Source organism: Vulpes lagopus, chromosome 6, assembly GCF_018345385.1.
Source record: "Vulpes lagopus strain Blue_001 chromosome 6, ASM1834538v1, whole genome shotgun sequence".
In the NCBI taxonomy this organism is placed as follows: domain Eukaryota; kingdom Metazoa; phylum Chordata; class Mammalia; order Carnivora; family Canidae; genus Vulpes; species Vulpes lagopus.
The window spans coordinates 43,841,660-43,860,422 of NC_054829.1; the positions used below are offsets into that span (position 1 = coordinate 43,841,660).

General features: G+C 38.6%; 1 long non-coding RNA gene across 8 annotated transcripts in view; it reads left to right on the forward strand.

The window, feature by feature from the left end:
- The first annotated feature begins 1,094 nt into the window (after window positions 1-1,094).
- LOC121492483 overlaps window positions 1,095-18,763 on the forward strand; it is an 88,749-nt gene continuing 71,080 nt past the window's right edge. For 7 of the 8 annotated variants that reach the window (XR_005988257.1, XR_005988258.1, XR_005988253.1 and 4 more), the window contains exons 1-2: window positions 1,095-1,286; window positions 14,049-14,159. This is a non-coding gene — a long non-coding RNA (uncharacterized LOC121492483). Of the gene's footprint in view, window positions 1,287-14,048; window positions 14,160-17,100; window positions 17,152-18,763 lie in introns of those variants that run through there. The other variant, XR_005988259.1, reaches the window with a different exon arrangement.

The following is an 18,763-nucleotide window of genomic DNA, read 5'->3' on the forward strand; positions in this document are numbered from 1 at the left end:
CTAAAGAGGCACTTTCAAATTCAATAGAGCAAAGATTATACATCTCCCTATTCCTGATATGATACAGTTTTTAGGCTCTAAACAAACATTCCTGACTTCATGAAAGCTCTTCTTTTTATTGCAATGATTAGAGGGCTTTGTTTAACAGAAGAGAAAGCACTACTTTTTTAAATAACAAAATGTCAACTTTGTTGACTGTTATGCCTGCATCTAAAGCTTCACTCAGTCAGCTTTATAGGATTTTTACTAGTCTTGATTTATGATAAACTGATGAACACTAGTGGAACAGTTCCTAAAGGCCTGGAGCAGCTCTGGGAGCAAGGGGCTAAGTACCAAAGAGACCGTCTCATTTCAGGGCGGGAGAAGGTATCATTACAATAAGTAAGATGGCTTTTACAGATAGTTTGTTTTGTTTTGTTTTGTTGCTTTTGCTTAGCACTCTGCTAATTCTGTTGCCCTGACACCTGCAGGCAAAAGGGTGCAGGATATTCCCATCTCCTCTGTCTAATTCCACAAGCCTAAGGAAGCAATAATGACCAAGCTCTTAGAATCTTCCAGTTGATTATAGAGAAGGGCATTGTATTCCACTGTATATTCTTACAGCCCTGCCACCAGATGAAAGGAAAAGCATAAAAGCCCCAGCAAGGCTGGAACTCTACTTTTCCTGCTGTAACATGCCATCAAATGCGGATGGGGCCCTCCACCGATGCAGCCATTCTGTTGTTCACGTCCGCTGAGTTCAGCTGAGGATGTCGGAGATCAACAGGTGGCCTGGCTAATGGAACAGATTCACTCATTGTTTGTGTGTTTAATGAATCATTGAGTTACTGATCAGCAGTGAGCAATAGAAGCTGTTCAAACAGAAAAGAAGCCCAGCCGTGAGGTGGTGTCGCCACCACACTCCTTTGAAGCAGTGCTGGCCCCACGGACTGTGAGGGAGGCTTGGGGTTTCCTCCCTATGGTTCCCAGAAAAGCTGGTGGTGAGAAGAGGGTGTTATTTCTAATTGGATGATGAAAGTCAGCTCAGGGGACAGAGACCAAAGGGCCAAATGTAAAAAGGGGAGGAAGTGAAAACATCGGAATCAAAGGTTGAGGTAATACCATGAGACAGGTGTTTGCAGTGAACCGCGCAATAACCCCCATCCTGCCTCCCTCCGCAGGTCCTCCGGAAGCAACCAAGTGGGCAAGGGCCTAAAGAAGTAAGAAAAAGCAAGACTTAGGATTCGGGTGCCGATTTCCTCACAAAGGGTTCATGGTGCAGTGGAAATCCTCTCTGTTATCAGGAGGTAAGTTTGACCCTTTTTTGTGAGATTCCCACAAGTTGCACTGGGGCTTTTCCTGTGAGTAGAATTTGACTGAAGGTATGCTGGAATTGCATTTACTGGGTCACACTTGTCTTTTTTTTCTCCCCGCAAATAAGACTTTTTATTTGTCACCATTAAAAGTCGGAATGTTAACCAGATTCTCAGACTAGTGGCTCATATCCATCAGCTCATTTAACTGTATCACCTGCCTCATCCCAGGAGCTTTTCTAGAACTATTGCCTTCACCGTGAAGCAACATGAGTTCTCCCATTTCAAACTTGGGCTTCTTCAGCATTTTTACTTTTATAATGAACCCATCAGAGAGGATAAATAGATTGGAAATTCTTTCCCATTTCTGACTAGAATCACTTTATTGACAACATCTTTAGAACCATTTATCTGTGCCTTTTGGGTCATGATTTCTACCATCTTCCTGATTTGGTGGACCTGCAGGTGCTGAATGTGAGAGGTCTTCCAAATCCGATAATTGCTTTTTTTTTTTTAGTAAAACCAACACAGAACAAATGAAGCATGTAACTCCTGGTACTCCTGATATTGACATGAGCTTCACTCATGGTCTGCCATATTCTTGACTATGGAGCACATTTTTCATGGGCAAGATCCAGGGCATAGAAGTTGGGCAGGTGGTTTTGCCCTGAATATCCTTGGTGGTTAGTTTGGATTTTCCTTTTTTTAAAAGATTTTATTTATTTATTCGTGAGAGACATAGAGAGAGAGGCAGAGACACAGGCAGTGGGAGAAGCAGGCTCCCCACAGGGAGCCCAATGTGGGACTCGATCCCAGATCCTGGGATCATGCCCTGAACCAAAGGCAGACACTCAACCGCTGAGCCACCCAGACGTCCCAGTCTGGATTTTCTAAGGCAACTTCATCATTCTGCAGAGCAACAGGCCTCACTTTATGACCCTTGGGGCGGAGGGTTACTTGAGATCTCAAGACGAGCATTGTTCTGTGCTTCCTGTCTTGATACATGTTTTCACATCATACCAATCTGCCTTAGAAAAGAGACAAACCACTTCTTCTTGGTTTCCTTTAACCACCTTTTGTGGGAAGTGTTTTTTTAAAGGTAGGGGACAAATGAAAGATATGGCAGAGTGATTTGGTAAGGAGAGAACTGTACTATGGGTTAAGTAACCTGTGTCTTAGTTTCATCTCTGCCGCTGTCTCTGGAGTATCACCGGTCACATACTTCCCAATGGCAGAGATTGGCTACCCATTCACCAAACCTTGTTCCATTCCTCTTGACACACAGCTAACCCCAGGTTCCAGCTTTCCTCATAGCCAGATGTGTCCATATGACAGGCTCCAGCCAATGGAATGTGCACCAAAGTGTGCAAGCAGACCTGGATCATAATCCTCATAGATGATCCTCCATGCTCTCTTTTCCCTTGTCTTCAGCTGGATGCTGATACCCATGGTTGACCTTGAAGTTCACAGAGCTTCTCTCAAGCTTGGGTTGTCCTCCATCTCAGGGTAGCTGGAGAATCTAGGGCAGCTGGAGTGCCCAGCCTGGATACCTCAGCTGTAAGCAAGCTCCTCCATTTACCTTAGTGCACTGTACAAACATCAACTCCTTCCACATATGCCTTAAAACCAAAGAGTAAAGAGATGTTCCCATGGACTCCGAGGTTTCTTCCTGCCCTACCATCTTTGATTCAAATCCATTGCCTCATTTATACTTCCATCCACCCTAGACAAAGTCAGGGAAGATGCTCTTCCTGTCTCTGTAAGATCTGGAGAAAAGAGGGAGACTTTTCTCTATTACATTATCTCTCAAAGACAGAGCTAGAAGAGGAATAAAGAGAGAGAAAATAGAAAGTCTGTCACAGTTAGTGGGAGCGAATCAGGAGGTAGTCTAGAAGGCAGTAGGCTGAATGGCAACTCAGGCCAGAGAATGAGAATGTAGTTTGCCATTGCACCTGGCTGGTGGCAGATCTTTGGGCTATAAATCCTGAATGAGGGCCAGGGCAGTAATAATAAGCTTCTATTCCACCAGTACATCTCTTGCTGTGGGTTTGTGCTTAATCAAGCCAGCCTCAAATCCTTTTAGAACTGAAGATCTTGACTATTCCAAAATGAATTTCCATCCATATGTCCTCTTCAATAAAGCCTTCTTTTCAACACAGAGGAGGATGTGAAAGCTATTGCTCCCTTAGGCAATGTCATTGCTATTTGAAAAACCAAGATGTATATACACACATGTGTCTTGTGTGTACATAACTTACAATATAATTTTCTGATTCTGAATGTTTGTGTGTACAGTGGAATGTTAACTCCTCCTGGATATAGAAGCTACACCATATGTCCCTATAGTGGGAATGTGTCCCAATCATAGAGTAAATGGGTTGCATTTGGTTTGTGGCATTAAATAGTCAAACTAAGTGCTTGCTATTGGGATAATGCATAACTAGTCTACATAGATGTTTATAAGCACCCCTTTTTTACAGGATAAGTGAAGGGTAATTCCATGTTTTGGTCTTTTTTTTTAATCTTCGACACATTTATATAGTGTTTATTATATAACAAGTATAATGAAACAAATATTATTCTAAATGTTTTTACAGTTTTTTATTTATTTAATTCCCTATTAAAGTGAGATATTCAGGGAGGCCTGGGTGGCTCAGTCAGTTAAGTATCTGCCTTTGGCTCAGGTCTTGATCCCAGGGTCCTGGAGTGGGCCCTCAATTGTCAGGCTCCCTGCTCAGCAGGGAATCTGCTTATTCCTCCACTCTGCCCTCCCCCTGGTTCAAGCGCTCGCTCATGCTCTCTTTCTCTCTCTCTCTCTCTCTCTCTCTCTCAAATAAATAAATAGATAGATTAAAATCTTAAAAAAAAAAAAAAAAGAAAAGAAAAGAAAGTGGGACATTCAGGAGTCCCACTTAGCATTCAGGAAGAATTTGATGGAAAGTGGCAAGGACCATAGGTCAGAAGATCTTACTTCCATACCATAGCATGACCAAGTTTGGCTGGCAGAGAGGCAGTTATAAAATGACACCTCCTTAGGCTCTGCTTCCTCATTTTTGAAGTAAGAAGCACAAGCTAGATGACCTCCAGGATCTAATCCAATTCTAGGACCGTTTTGAATTCATTCTCATCCTGACCCCATGACTCCTCATGATCTGGTGCCTGACAAACTTTCCAAATTTTTCCATCTTGTATCCCAGCCTCACTTAGCTCCAGGCCCATGGGCCTCTTCTTTGTTCCAAAAACACTGAGCTCCTTTCCAGCTTAGGGCCTTTCCACTAGCAGTTCCTGCTCTGGCAAGCTTTTTCCCTGCATTGTCTGTTTGACTCTTTTTTGTCATTCAAGTTACTGATTAACCTCTTCAGTGAGCCTGTCCCCAATATCTCCTCCTAAACTGTTCCTACACCCAGCACTAACTTTCCATCAATCACTCTGATTTACTATCACCTGTCACCATCTGATATTTTCTTGTTTATTTATTTGCTTCTTTGTTTATAGTCTGTCTCCTCTCATGAGGAATAAACCCTTGTGAGATTGAGGCATTATCTGTCTTATTTGTCATTAGGTCTCCATTGCCTACATAAGAGCACAATAGCCACAGAGCCCAGCAAGTCTAGTGCTTGCAGTAGAGGCAAAATGGAGCCCAAGACTTAGAGCCATAGGATTCCTAAAAGTCACATAGAGGAGAAGAATCCCTTAGTGCTATACTTTCTTACTCAACTCAGTGATTTCAGAGCAAAGGTCTGACTATGTGCAGATCCACATCCTTTTTCTCCTACCGACCTTCTTTCTATCTCTCAGAGACATGAAGCTTCAGACACATCCTGTGCTGTTCTATTACCAGCCCCACAAGCAGGAAATAGCATATCCACCTAAGGAGAATGATTCCTCACTGCTGAGGACAGATGAGCAGCTCTGCAGATTTGGGGCTTCAGGATCTGGGGAGGGAGGCCAAGGCTAGTGCCCAGTGGGACTTAGCCTAGATGCTGAGCCTGAAGTGGTGTCTCAACTGAAGCTGATTTGATGCTGGCTGCTGCCCTGTGCAAGAGTATGTCTCCTCTCCTAATGGAAGGACCACATTACCAAGGCAGATGTAGTAAACATTCTTTCTTAGGTCTCTCACCTGATAGAGAAAATCCTCTGAGGTTTAAGGAAGCCATAGAGTTTCTGGAAGGGACAGCTGTAGAAGTTGCTCCTTCCCACTCAAAAGGGAGAAGTGATGCTTAACTCACAGCTGAAGGCAGGGTCCCCACCCAGGTGAATCACTTGGGACTAAAGTAGAATGAAGAGGAATAACACTGTTGAAGTCACAGTGCAATGTCAGAGTGTCACTATCTGGATTTCAGAAATAGGGACTGGGCCGTGTATGAAGAGTCATCTCAACACACTCATGACCTGGGTAGAGTCCGCATGATTGTTTTTATGGTTAATTGATTTTGACTTCTCTTTCTTCTCTCCAATCAGTTTCAGAACTTCCAGGTCTGTTAAGAGACACCCTTGCACTCAGATTCCTCCACTTACTCCTCAGGACCTCCTACATCAAATACCATGTATAATGACAACTCTGGACTAGTGATTTTCTATCCTATCATATAAAGATTACAGGGTCAGACATTTCAGCACTTCTGTGCACCAGCATTTGGTCAAGAAGTTCTTCCTTAAGCATTACTAACATATCTCTTGCTGCAATGTCAGCTCATTTCTCTGTTTCAACCTACTGTGGAGAAGCAAAATAATGAGTATCCAAATTCTTCATGATTTCTGAAAACAGTGAAATCAACCCTTAGCTTTCTCTCTCTCTCTCTCTCTCTCTCTCTACTAAATTTCATGAAAGGCCATGCTCCTACCACTATAATCTATCTGGTAATCCTTTTCTGGACTTCAATTCTTTGCATCATTTTTAAAAAGTCAGAACTGCACATACTGTTCTTGTAAGGTCCTTGGCAAGTCTTGGAACAAGGAAAGGTTCTTTCTGATTGGTGATGTAGAATTTCTGTCATTTTCAATCTGAAAATATACTGTTGAATTACATTCAGCTTGCAGCTGGATCTCAGGTTTCTTCTTGTCATATATACTCACCCAATCCTTTCCTTTACAGCATTGCCTCCCTACAGTTTTTGTTCCTAGGTGCACAGAGAGGTCCCAACCTTATCCTCTTTCAGACAGTTGGCCTTTCACTTTTCCTAAGTTTATTTACTTTTATTATTCTGTCATGGGAGTTCTCAGAAAAGTCAACCAGCTGAGAAGAGAGGGCTACACATCACCTGGAAAAGATAAGGAACAATCCTGGTCCCAAGAAGATACTGATATGGCAAGCCTGGACTCCCTCTCAAGTTCACACTGAACCTTTTCTTTTTTAAAGATTTATTTATTTATATATTCATGATAGACACAGACAGAGAGACACACACACACACACACAGGAGGAGGGAGAAGCAGGCTCCATGCCGGGAGCCCAATGTGGGACTCAATTCTGGGACTCCAGGATCCTGCTCTGGGCCAAAGGCAGGTGCTATACCGCTGAGCCACCCAGGGATCCCCCACACTGAACCTCTGATGACCAGGAGTTGTTTCAGAGTCCCTACCATAATGTATCCACACCATATTTGATCAGTCTCACTCCCAAATCATCATTGGAAATCTACTCTCAGTGTCTTTTATTCCCGACTTGTCACATGCACAAACGACCACATTGTCCTGCGAATCCAGATACCCTTTTTGCTTCTTTTTATTATATGTATCTACCCAATTCTTTTTTAAACATCATTGACTGCACCCAACTTCTATCCCTAGGTTTAATGCCCTCATCCCAACTTTATCCTCCTCTTTCAGATAATTGGCTTCCCACATTTACCAAGTTTACTTACATGTTTCTCTCCCTTTCCTGGGAGGTTTGGATAGACTTAGCCAGTGAAGACTGCCTGGAATAGTCAGTTTACATTTGTCATTCCCACATAATTATTACAGAGGTTCCTTTTGCTCTTAACAGTATTTTGGTTTGGATGGTAAATTATATGGTCACCCTACTGATAGGGCAGGCTGACTCTCTGCTAGCCTTTCAGACTGACTCTGAACCACCTGAGGGCACCTTAACTTGCTACAGGTTGTTCTCTCTCTGGGACTAGCCTTTGTGGTCTAGAAAATGAGCATCTGGCCTATGGCAGAGGCCCTGTGGCACTACCTATGAGTTTAGGCTGATCTTTCTACCATGAGGGCCCATGAGAGTTAAATGTTCATTGCCCTAATTCTGCATACCATTGCATCATGAAGCTGCAGTGTAGTAGAGCAACTAAAAACTGGAATTTTGGAGCTGGACTGCTTAAGTTCAAATCCTGATTCTGTCACACTTCTTTATATCATTTAATTGAGGTATATAAACCTATATACAGTTTCTTTATAAAGAGAGCTCTGAAACAGACTATTTACATGGACACAGACCCAGCACTCACTACATTGTATTTGTGATCCAGTGTTTGTTGACTTCCCATGTCATAAGATCTAATAACTTGGATATGTCACAGGTGACTGAGCTCCAGGCCAGCTTGCTCATATGACTCTAGTCTGTGGGACAGTAAGCTTGGCCAAATCTTTCTAGCACTAGAACATCCCTTCTACAAGACAAACCCAACAAACCTTCTCATCTGAATGCCTAATAAAGATTGAATTATGTCATTCATTTATTCATTCACAAAGCACATGTTCTCTCAGGCACACAGAGCTAAGAGCTGCAAGGGATCTAAAGAAAATAATGTCCATGCCTAACTTCAAGTTAGTTTATTATTGAGCTGGGAATAATAGAAATATGCACACAAAAACTAAATGGCCATGCAAGACATTGGACCCAGAAATGCTACAAAGGAATACAATGATTAAATGTCAAATGAGTAGGACCTCATAAGATCTAAGAGTTCAGAAAAGACATAGGTCACCTAGAAATGTAGACACCAAGGGAATCAAGACCTAGAATAAGAAGTAATGGATTGGGAAGGAAAAGATAAATGTTAAATATGCACTGAACTTCAGAATCAGACTAATACTTGGCATGAGCTACAGCCTTGGCTTCTAGAAGGCCAAATAGCTGAATGTCTACTTCAATATCATGTTTTAGTATCCCAGAACTTGTAAATGATCAGTAATCTTTTGATTTTACAGTTTACAATTTTATCTAATGAGTATAACAACACTAGGATGATAGCTGAAACAACATTTTGGATTAATTTTTTTGATAGAGTTACCAACTTTTTATTTTGCTAAGTAAGTACATTAGGAAAAGCAACACTATAATTTCATAAAAGGATATTGTCACACCAAAAAAGTAAATAAGACAAAATCAGACAATTTTAATATCTCGATATTAACTTTCAAGTGTGGGTCTATATTCAAAATTATCATTAGAGTAACAAATTACCTTATTTGCTTTATGTGCTAATATAGTATTAGTCAATTGAAACACAAAATATATTTATCATTATAGAAGTAAAATGCTTTACTGACTATTCATGATTATAATAGCTACTAATTTATTTTTAAAGTTAATAACTTTCTAATAGGTAACTATAAAATAATAGTTTCACAGCTAACACAAATGTTGAAAGAAAATACATTTCCTAGATAAACTAGGAAAAATCTTTTTCAAATGCACATGTTTATAAAAATTTAAGTGATAATACAAGACAAAATAATGGTTTATTGTAATTCTCTTCTTTACGTAGTTGTTTACACCCCTGCTGAAGAAAGTTTTTCTTAAATTATATTCTGCTCTTCACAAAAAATTAGTAATGTTATTATATTTGCTTCCTTTGTATCTCATATAGCAGATATCCAGATCAGCAAAAAGGAATAGAAATCTTATTTTTTAATTTGACAGCATTTAGGATGAATGATGAATTCAACTAGGTTTCTGCTTTACTGGCTTCCTGAAGGATTTCTGAATCTCAAACAGTGATCACAGTGAACTTACTGAAGAAATATTTATATAATGGAAAAATCAGGAAAGAAAGACATCATGTAATTATCATTTTCAAGGAAAAAATAGAAAGATGCCATGAATGATTTACACTATTCATATGTGTGCTTAGGAAGTAATTCTAGCACAGAATAATATTACAGATTTACTAGTGACCAGCAAAAGATAGTGAGCCACTGTGATCAATTCTCTAGCCACAGACAAACCCCTTGATTCAAAAGAGATTTGAGAACTGTATGGTACTTATGCAAGGATATAAACAAGATGGAACAAACAGCTAATGCATATTTTGGTTTTTTTAATTTAATTTAAAATCAATTCATTAACATATAATGTATTGTTAGTTTCAGAGATAGGGGTCAGTGACTCATCAGTCTTATATAATACCAAGTGCTCATTAGATCACCGGCCCTCCTTCCCAGCAACCCTCAATTTGTTTCCTATGATTAAGAGTCTCTTATGCTTTGTCTTCCTCTCTGATTACATCTTGTTTTTTTTTTCCTCCCTTCCCCTATGATCCTCTGTTTTGTTTCTTAAGTTCCACATATGAGTGAGATCATAGGATAATTATCTTTCTCTGATTGATTTATTGCACTTAGTATAATACTCTCTAGTTCCATCCATGTTGTTGCAAATGGCAAGGTTTTATTTTTTGATGGCTGAGTAGTATTCCACTGTATATATCTACCACATCTTCTTTATCCATTCATCTTTTGATGGATATCCGGGCTCTTTCCATAGTTTGGCTATTGTGGACGTTGTTACTATAAATATTGGGGTGCAAATGCCTCCTCAGATCACTACATTTGTATCTTTGGGGTAAATTCCTAAAAAAAAGTTGCTGGATCATAGGGCAGCTCTATTTTCAACTTTTTGAGGAATCTCTATACTATTTTCCAGGGTGGCTTACATTCCCACCAATAGTGTAAGAGGATTTCCCTTTCTCTGCATCTTTACCAACATCTGTCATTTCCTGACTTGTAATTTTAGCCATTCTGACTGGTGTAAGTTGGTATCTCATTGTGGTTTTGATCTTATTTCCCTGATACCAGTAATGTTGAGCATATTTTCATGTGTCTGTTGGCCATTTGTCTATCTTCTTTGGAGAAATATCTGTTCATGTCTTCTGTCCATTTCTTGATTGGATTATTCTTTGAGTGTTGAGTTTGATAAGTTCTTTCTAGATTTTGGATACTAGCCCTTTATCTGATAATACATTTGCAAATGTCTTCTCCCATTCTGTCTGTTGTCTTTTGGTTTTGTCGACTGTTCCCTTTGCTATGCAAAAGCTTGTTATCTTGATGAAGTCCCAATAGTTCATTATCACCTATTATTGAATCACCTTTGCAGTCCAGGAATAAATCTCACTTAGTCATGATGAATAAACCGTATAACGTACTGTTGGATCCTATAGTATCTTGCTGAGAATTTTTGCATCCATGTTCATTAGGGATAATGGTAATTCTCCTTTTTGGTAGAGTCTTTGTCTCGTTTTGGGATCAAGGTAATGCTGGCCTCATGGAAAGAGTTTGGAAGTTTTCCTTCCATTTATATTTTTTGAAACAGCTTCAGAAGAATAGGTATTAATTCTTCTTTAAATGTTTGGTAGAAATCCCCTGGAAAGCCATCTGGCCCTGGACTCTTATTTGTTGGGAGATTTTTGATGACTGCTTCAATTTCCTTGCTGGTTATGGGTCTGTTCAGGTTTTCTATTTCTTCCTGTTTCCATTTTAGTAGTTTATACATCTCTAGGAATGCATCTATTTCTTCCAGATTGCCTAATTTGTTAGCACATACCTCTTCATAATATGTTCTTATAATTGTTTGTATTTCTTTGGTGTTGATTGTAATTTCTCCCCTTTCATTGATGATTTTATTTAGTTGAGTCCTTTCTCTTTTCTTTTTGATAAATCTGGCCAGTGGTTTATCGATCTTAATTCTTTCAAAGAACCAGCTCCTAGTTTTGTTGGTTCTACTGTTCTTTTGGTTTCTCTTTCATTGATTTTTGCTCTAATATTTATTAATTATCTTCTTCTGGGTTTAGGTTTTATTTGCTGTTCCTTCTCCAGCTTCTTTAGGTGTAAGGTTAGGTTGTGTATTTGAGACCTTTCTTGTTTCTTGAGAAAAGCTTGTATTGCTATTTACTTCCCTCTTAGGGCTGCCTTTGCTGCATGCCAAGTTTTGAACAGTTGTGTTTTCATTTTCATTTGTTTCCATGAATTTTTTTAAAAAAATTATTCCTTAATTTCCTGGCTGACCCATTCATTCTTTAGTAGGATGCCTTTAGCCTCCATGTATTTGATTCTTTCCAAATTTTCTCTTGTGATTGAGTTCCAGTTTCAAAGCATTGTGGTCTAAAAATATGCAGGGAATGATCCCAATCTTTTGTTATCACTCGAGACCTGATTTGTGACCTAGAACATGATCTATTCTGGAGAATGTTCCAGTGCACTCAAGAAGAATGTGTATTCTCTTGCTTTAGGACAGAATGCTCTGGATACATCTGTGAAGTCGATCTGGTCCAGTGTGTCACTCAAAGTTCTTGTTTCCTTGTTGATCTTCTGCTTAGATAATCTGTCCATTGCAGTGAGTGGGGTGTTAAGGTCCCATTTTTTTATTATATTATTATCAATGTGTTTCTTTAATTTTGTTATTAATTGGTTTATATAATTGGCTGCTCCCATGTTAGGGGCATAAGTATATACAGTTATTAAATCTTGTTGGATAGACTCTTTAATTATATAGTGTCCTTCTTCATCTCTTATTACAGTCTTTGGTTTAAAATCTTATTTGTTTGATATAAGGATTGCCACTCCACCTTTCTTTTGATGTCCATTAGCATGATAAATAGTTTTCCACATCCTCACTTTAAATCTAGAGGTGTCTTTGGGCCTAAAATGAGTCTCTTACAAACAGCATATCAATAGGTCTTGCTTTTTTATCCAATATGATACCCTGTGTGTTTTGATTGGGGGCATTTAGCCCATTTACATTCAGAGTAATTATTGAAAGGTATGATTTTAGTCCCATTGTATTACCTATAAAATCATTATTTCTGTATGTTGTCTCTGCTCCTTTCTGATCTATTACTTTTGGGCTCTCTCTTCACTTAAAGGGATTCTTTTAATATTTCTTGCAGAGCTGGTTTGGTGATCACAAATTCCTTTAGTTTCTGTTTGTCCTGGAAGCTTTTGGTCTCTCCTTCTCTTTTGAATGACATCATAGCTGGATAAAGTACTCTTGGCTGCATATTTTTCTCATTTAACACTCTGAATACATCATGCCAGTCTTTTCTTGCCTCCCAGGTCTCTGTGGATAAGTTTGCTGCCAGTCTAATGTCTCTACCCTTGTAGGTTATGGACCTCTTGTCCAGAGCTGCTTTCAAGTTTTCCTCTTTGTCTCTGAGATTTGCAAGTTTCAATATTATATGGTGGGATATTGACCTATACTCTATTGATTTTGAGGGGGGTTCTCTGTGCCTCCTAGACTTGGGTGCCTGTTTCTTTCCCCTGATTAAGGAAATCTTCCACTATAATTTAGTCTAACATACCTTCTGCCCCACTCCTCTTTCCTCTTCTTCTTGGATCCCCATTATTCTAATATTGTTTTGCATTATGGTATCACTTTTGTCTTGAATTCTCCCTTCATGATCCAGTAATTGGTTTATCTCTCTTTTTCTCAGCTTCTTTATTCTCCATCATTTTGTCTTCTATATCACTAATTTTCTCTTCTGCCTCATTTAGCCTAGCAGTTAGAGCCTCTACTTTTTATTGTATCTCATTAATAGCCTTTTGGACTTTGACTTGAATAAGAGATTTTAGTTCTCTTATTTCTCCAGAAAGGGATTCTCTAGGGTCTTTTATGCTTTTTCAAGTCCAGCTAATATATCGTTATAATTGCTATTCTGAACTCTAGTTACAACATCTTACTTATGTACATACTGATTAGGTCTTTGGCAGTCTTCTTGTTCTCTTTTTTTGAGGCAAGTTCTTCTGTCTTGTCATCCAAGAATAATAGATGAACAAGGGAACAAAATACTAAAATGGCAACAACAACCCCAGAAAAATATATACTAAACAAACAGGAAGAGACCAAAAAAATTAAAAATAAAAAGAATATAATCAGCACCCCTGGCCTTCCTGTGATCTTGAGGATTCTGAGACCACACTGTCCCACCTAGGATTCTACACCCCACTTCGCCACATGAATGCCTTTCAAGCTGGGACATCTCTCACTGAAGCAGACTTCTAAAAGTTCTGATTTTGCATTCCCTTGCTATATCACTTTCCAGTGCTGGCTGCTGGAGGCTCCCTCTCCACCGTGGCCTCTCTTCCTATATATTACCTGGAATTCACTTCTCCACATCTCCTACCTTGCAGAAAGTGATTGCTTTTCTATCTGTAGAGTTTCAGCTATTCTTTTCATAGATCTCCAGTTGAGTTCATTTGGAGTGATTTGGAATGATCTGATAGCTATCTAGCTGAATTCCTGGTACCAGATAAAAACTAAGGTCTCTTACTCCTCTGTCATCTTGGATTCCTCCTCCACTAATGTATGTTTTTAAAAAGCCTCTTTTTATTTTTAAGATTTTATTTATTCATGAGGCACAGAGAGAGAGAGAGAGAGGCAGAGACACAGATAGAGGGAGAAGCAGGCTTCATGCAGGGAGCCCGACATGGGACTTGATCCTGGGTCTCCAGGATCATGCCCTGGGCTGAAGGCAATACTAAACCGCTGAGCCACCTGGGCTGCCCCCTTAAAAAGCCTCTTGACAAAGTATTAATCCTTTATAGATAGCAGTGTCAACACAGCAGGACCTACCACCACCAAGGTCAACTACAAGGAAGGAGTGTGTGTTCTGAAGCCTACCAAAGAAGTAGCAGATACAGAGGAACCTGGAGAAGGTAATAATTCTTCAGCATATCTTTTCCAAAGATTCCCCATCATTACACACTGAAAATGAAAATAGAAATCCAGGATATTCGAGTTCTTGTTATCTGGAGACCAGATTACCTTGTCCCGATGGCATATTTCTATATCTAAATTTTAAAGACAATTTTTTTTTCCCTCAAATGATGAGAGGAAGCAGTAAGAACATGCAAAATACCAGAAATAAACAATTTAAATGAAAATGAAAAATCTTAAATTAGCTTTTGAAAATTTGTTCTTCAAGTATTTTTTTCATTCAATCACCATTTATTAAGTACCTTTGCAGCACCAAATCTAGAACCATACTACATGGGTTTAAATCCCAGCTGAGTCACTTGCTGGCTATATGACTTTGAGTTAGGTATTTAAATATTCCTCAGTTTCTCTTTTATATAATGGGATTAATCATAAACTCACTCTTTTTTTTTTTTTTGCTTTTTGAATTTTGTTTAAAGAATATATACAAGAATGAAGCTTTCCATTAAGTAGAAGAGAAATAAAATACTTTGTAGTGAAGATTATCCAACTACAAACAGATTTGATCAGTAAAACAACAATAAACAATTTTGTTTTATTAAGGGCACACTCCATTCATTGTCTGTAGACAATATAACCCACATGTCTTGAGTGTTCAGTGAGTTAGTATTTGTAAAGCATTGGAAATAGCACCTAGTAGATAACACACATGATGTAGTACTTGCTGAATTAAAATGAGATGTACCAGGTATAAGCATGGATAGTAAATAAAGCATCCTTTTTGAGATTATTTCAAATAAATTACATCATTACCATCAACCAAATTTTCAAGTCCAGGAGTTGAGGAGGACATAATTTGTTATGCCTGTAATTTGTTTTAGAGAAAGGAAAGCTTAATTATTTGGTGGTAATGCTGCTAATAGCCAGATTATCCAAAAATATTTCACTTCTTCATCACCCTCAGTTGAAATAAGTGAATGGTGAATACATGTTGATTGAATTAAATTAGATTGAATAGAAGAGGAACCAGTTCAGAAGATGGAACCATGCAGTGCCATCAATGCTAATGGGAAAAAAAAGAAGTCTAGAAAAAGGACATATGACAGTGTCATGTATTTCAGGAAAGTTAAGAAAGACACAGGCTGAGAAAGGGACAATGGTTCAACGGATTAGGAGACGCAGGTGGCCTTCAGTTTTAGTAGAAGTTTCACGTAAGTCGGATTACCAGAAGTTAAGGAGAGTGTTCTCTGGGGAAAACCAAAGATAAAAGTAGAAAATATGGAGTATGACACCTGAAGATGTTAGCGGGGTTAAAAAAAAAATCCTTATATGGGAAAGCCACATGATTAAAAAAGAATCACCAGAGAAGGAGGCTTGAAAATGTATAGAAAATAGAGTATAACTGATGAAGAAGTTTCCAGTGGAGGCTGAAGGGCAATGAGATGAAGAATATTGACAGATAATTGTTAGGTGGAAAAGTGAATGTGAGGAAGTTCAGGTCAAATGTCCTTGGTTTCCCTGATAAAGAAATAGATGGAGAGAGGATATAGCAATCTCTCTGGGGACATAAAAAAATGGAAAAGTTTAGAACTACTACTATGAGGAATATTATATGGCATCAACTGGACATAAATAGATAGTTATCCAATTAAGCCTGAATACCCAACTGAGATGCCATAACAAGGATCTGTGGGGAATCCAAGCACAACCTCCAGTAATGACCCATTTTACAGAATGGTGAGAGGGCATGTGGAGATCACAGACTTGGGAGAATCAAGTCCATAGTGGACAGATTTTCACATGGAACGATCTTGCCTGGTAGCCCCAGGCTGGAAATAATGGAGTAAGACAGAAGTGGGAAACAAGTACACGTTTTGGAATTGGAGGGTCTAGTGAAGACAGAATGGCTTTGTGGGCATGAGGTAGAAAGACAGGGCATTATTAATCAGAAGAGTGTTCAAAAAGTATAAGATCCTAGAGGTGGCAGAGAGAGGAGGGCCAAGAATCAAGCCTAAAAAAATGTGCAAAGGGGCAGGAAGAAGGGAAGCAAGCAAAGAAGAGAGAACCATGAGAGAGGTAAAAAAACAAAACCTGACCATGTTATGGAGATCAAGAAGAAAGGGAATTTCAGGTAGAAAGAATTTACACAGTATATTTATACATAATAACTCTAATGATTATGTTATGTAATATACTAATGATTATTAAATGCTAGTTATGAGCCAAGCACAGTGCTAACAGTTTCATAGGCATTGTCCTACTAAATTTTCTCAGCAACCTAAAGTGGCAAGTATTATTATCACTGACACTTTACAACTGAGGAAAATGAGACATAGCTATGCAAAATAACTTATCCAAGGTCACACCACATGAGCTCCTAACCCTGACCACGGCTTTCTACTTTAATAACAAACATGATGTCCAAAGCAGTTTCTCTATTATTACAATTACTTTGCAAATGTACCATCATGCACATTAATGATCTCTATTACATTTCAGGGCAATTAACATAGAACTCAAGAAAGCCTAAGGTCAAGGAGTCATCATTGGATTTGAGCATTAAGAGATGGTCTAGTAGATAGGTACAATGTGCAGAGCACATTGCTGTGATAAAGGACTGGGGAGAAGAAAAGGAGGCACAGAAGGTGGGGTTAGGATCATGGGGATTGGAGTTTGGCACAAATGAGTTCAAATCCAGGCTGTGTCACTTAGTTGTGTGATCTTAAACAAGTTTTTCCATGTTAATTAGCTATATTTTCCTTCTATGGAAAATGATAACAATAACAATGCCTACTTTATAGGTTGTTCTGAGAATCAAACACAATCCCAATAAATAGTTTTGCTCAGTACTTGGCTCACAGTATACATTCAAAAATGTTTTATTATACAAATTGCATAGTTGACTTTACTGTAATCTGCCAAGTTTCTTTTTTTTTTAAGATTTTATTTATGTACTCATGGGAGACATGAAGAGAGAGAGGCAGGGACACAGGCAGAGGGAGAAGCAGGAGGCAGGCTCCATGCAGGGAGCCCGACGTGGGACTCGATCTCCGGTCCCCAGGATCGAAAGTGGTGCTAAACCACTGAGCCACCGGGCTGCCCCAAGTTTCTTTGTAAACTTCTCTTCTATGTAGGTATTCATGATATAGCCATGTTTTGGTGATCCTCTTACTACTCTCTGCTCTTGGTTTCTTGAATTAATGTAGCCTATTTCAAAGCACTTTTGTATATACTAGTTCTTTTTCTCAGACAAGACTTTGTGAGACAGTACAACAAATTCTGTTATCTACTCTAGGTAGAGAATACTGTGTCCTGATAAAACAAATAGTCTGCTTTACAGAGAGCTATTATATATACCACATGTGGATAATAATTTTCTGAATAATTAGCGTGTAATAATATAACACATTTACTAAAACTGCCCTCCTCATAATATAAACACTGTTTAGTGATTTAAAAACTTAGAATTTTTACTGCCTTCATTATCTACATATCATCATTATCAGCATTTATTTTCATCTCCTGTAGATGAGCAGAACACCAGCTACCCTCCTTGTAACAGAGCATCTGACCCCTGTGAATATAAATATGTATAATAAACATTTACATGTACATTGTATTCAAAAAGACCAAGTTCCAAGAACATTAAAAATATGACAGGGAGAAAAACTATATGCACATTCAGGGTCAATGTTTGGGATTAAAGAAACACCCGGAATCACCAAAAACCTTTGGAGTTAAGCACTAACTTTCTAGGTTGGTCCTCCAGATCAGAGAAGTATCAACTCAGCTAGGTATGGGGAAAATAAAGGACAGCCTGGAAATTAACCACATCTGTTACACTCATTGAGACATAAGAATTTAACTTTGGGAACTAGAGGCTGTTTTAGATAAACTCCGTTTTAAAAAATCCTTATTAAAAAAAAAAAAAAAAACCCTTATTTAAGGACCTCTAAACACAGCACCAAATACTGTCCTCAGATTCTTAAGCAAAACTGGGTCTGAAATCAATATAGGCACTGTTAGAAAGGATTTCAGGATTGAATCAGAGAATAGGATTTGGCTCCTAGGACACAAACCATGCTACTAATCCCAGGGAAAGGATTTGCCCGTTTAAAGGATTATAAATTTTTGAAAAGCATATTCTGTTGATAATACTTTTCATTTCCTGCAAATCAAATTACTGAAGGATATTTTTATTGTACATAGAATTGGACAATGTTTTCATTGTTGTTGTTTTAATATCTTTTGTATAAAAGGGTACCAAATTTCAAAATAATGAGATATGAATTTTCATAGCCCCAAATGGTGACACATCCAAAGACTCTTTAAATGAAGCCTACCAGCAAACTAGAAGACAATTACATCTAAAAGAAAGTATCTTTGATTTCTGGCACTGGCATTTATGAGAGTATGGAAATATCTCCAGTTTTACATGATGATAGCACAGAGACACCTAGACAAGGAAGGACAAGACCAGCAGGCTTACTTGGTGGGCTCTCTCCTATCTCCCATCCTGGCATCTTCTCACCCTGGACTCATTTTACTCTAGTGAAACAAAGGGCTGCAAATAACATTGAAAAATAGTGCTTTAGTGAGAGAA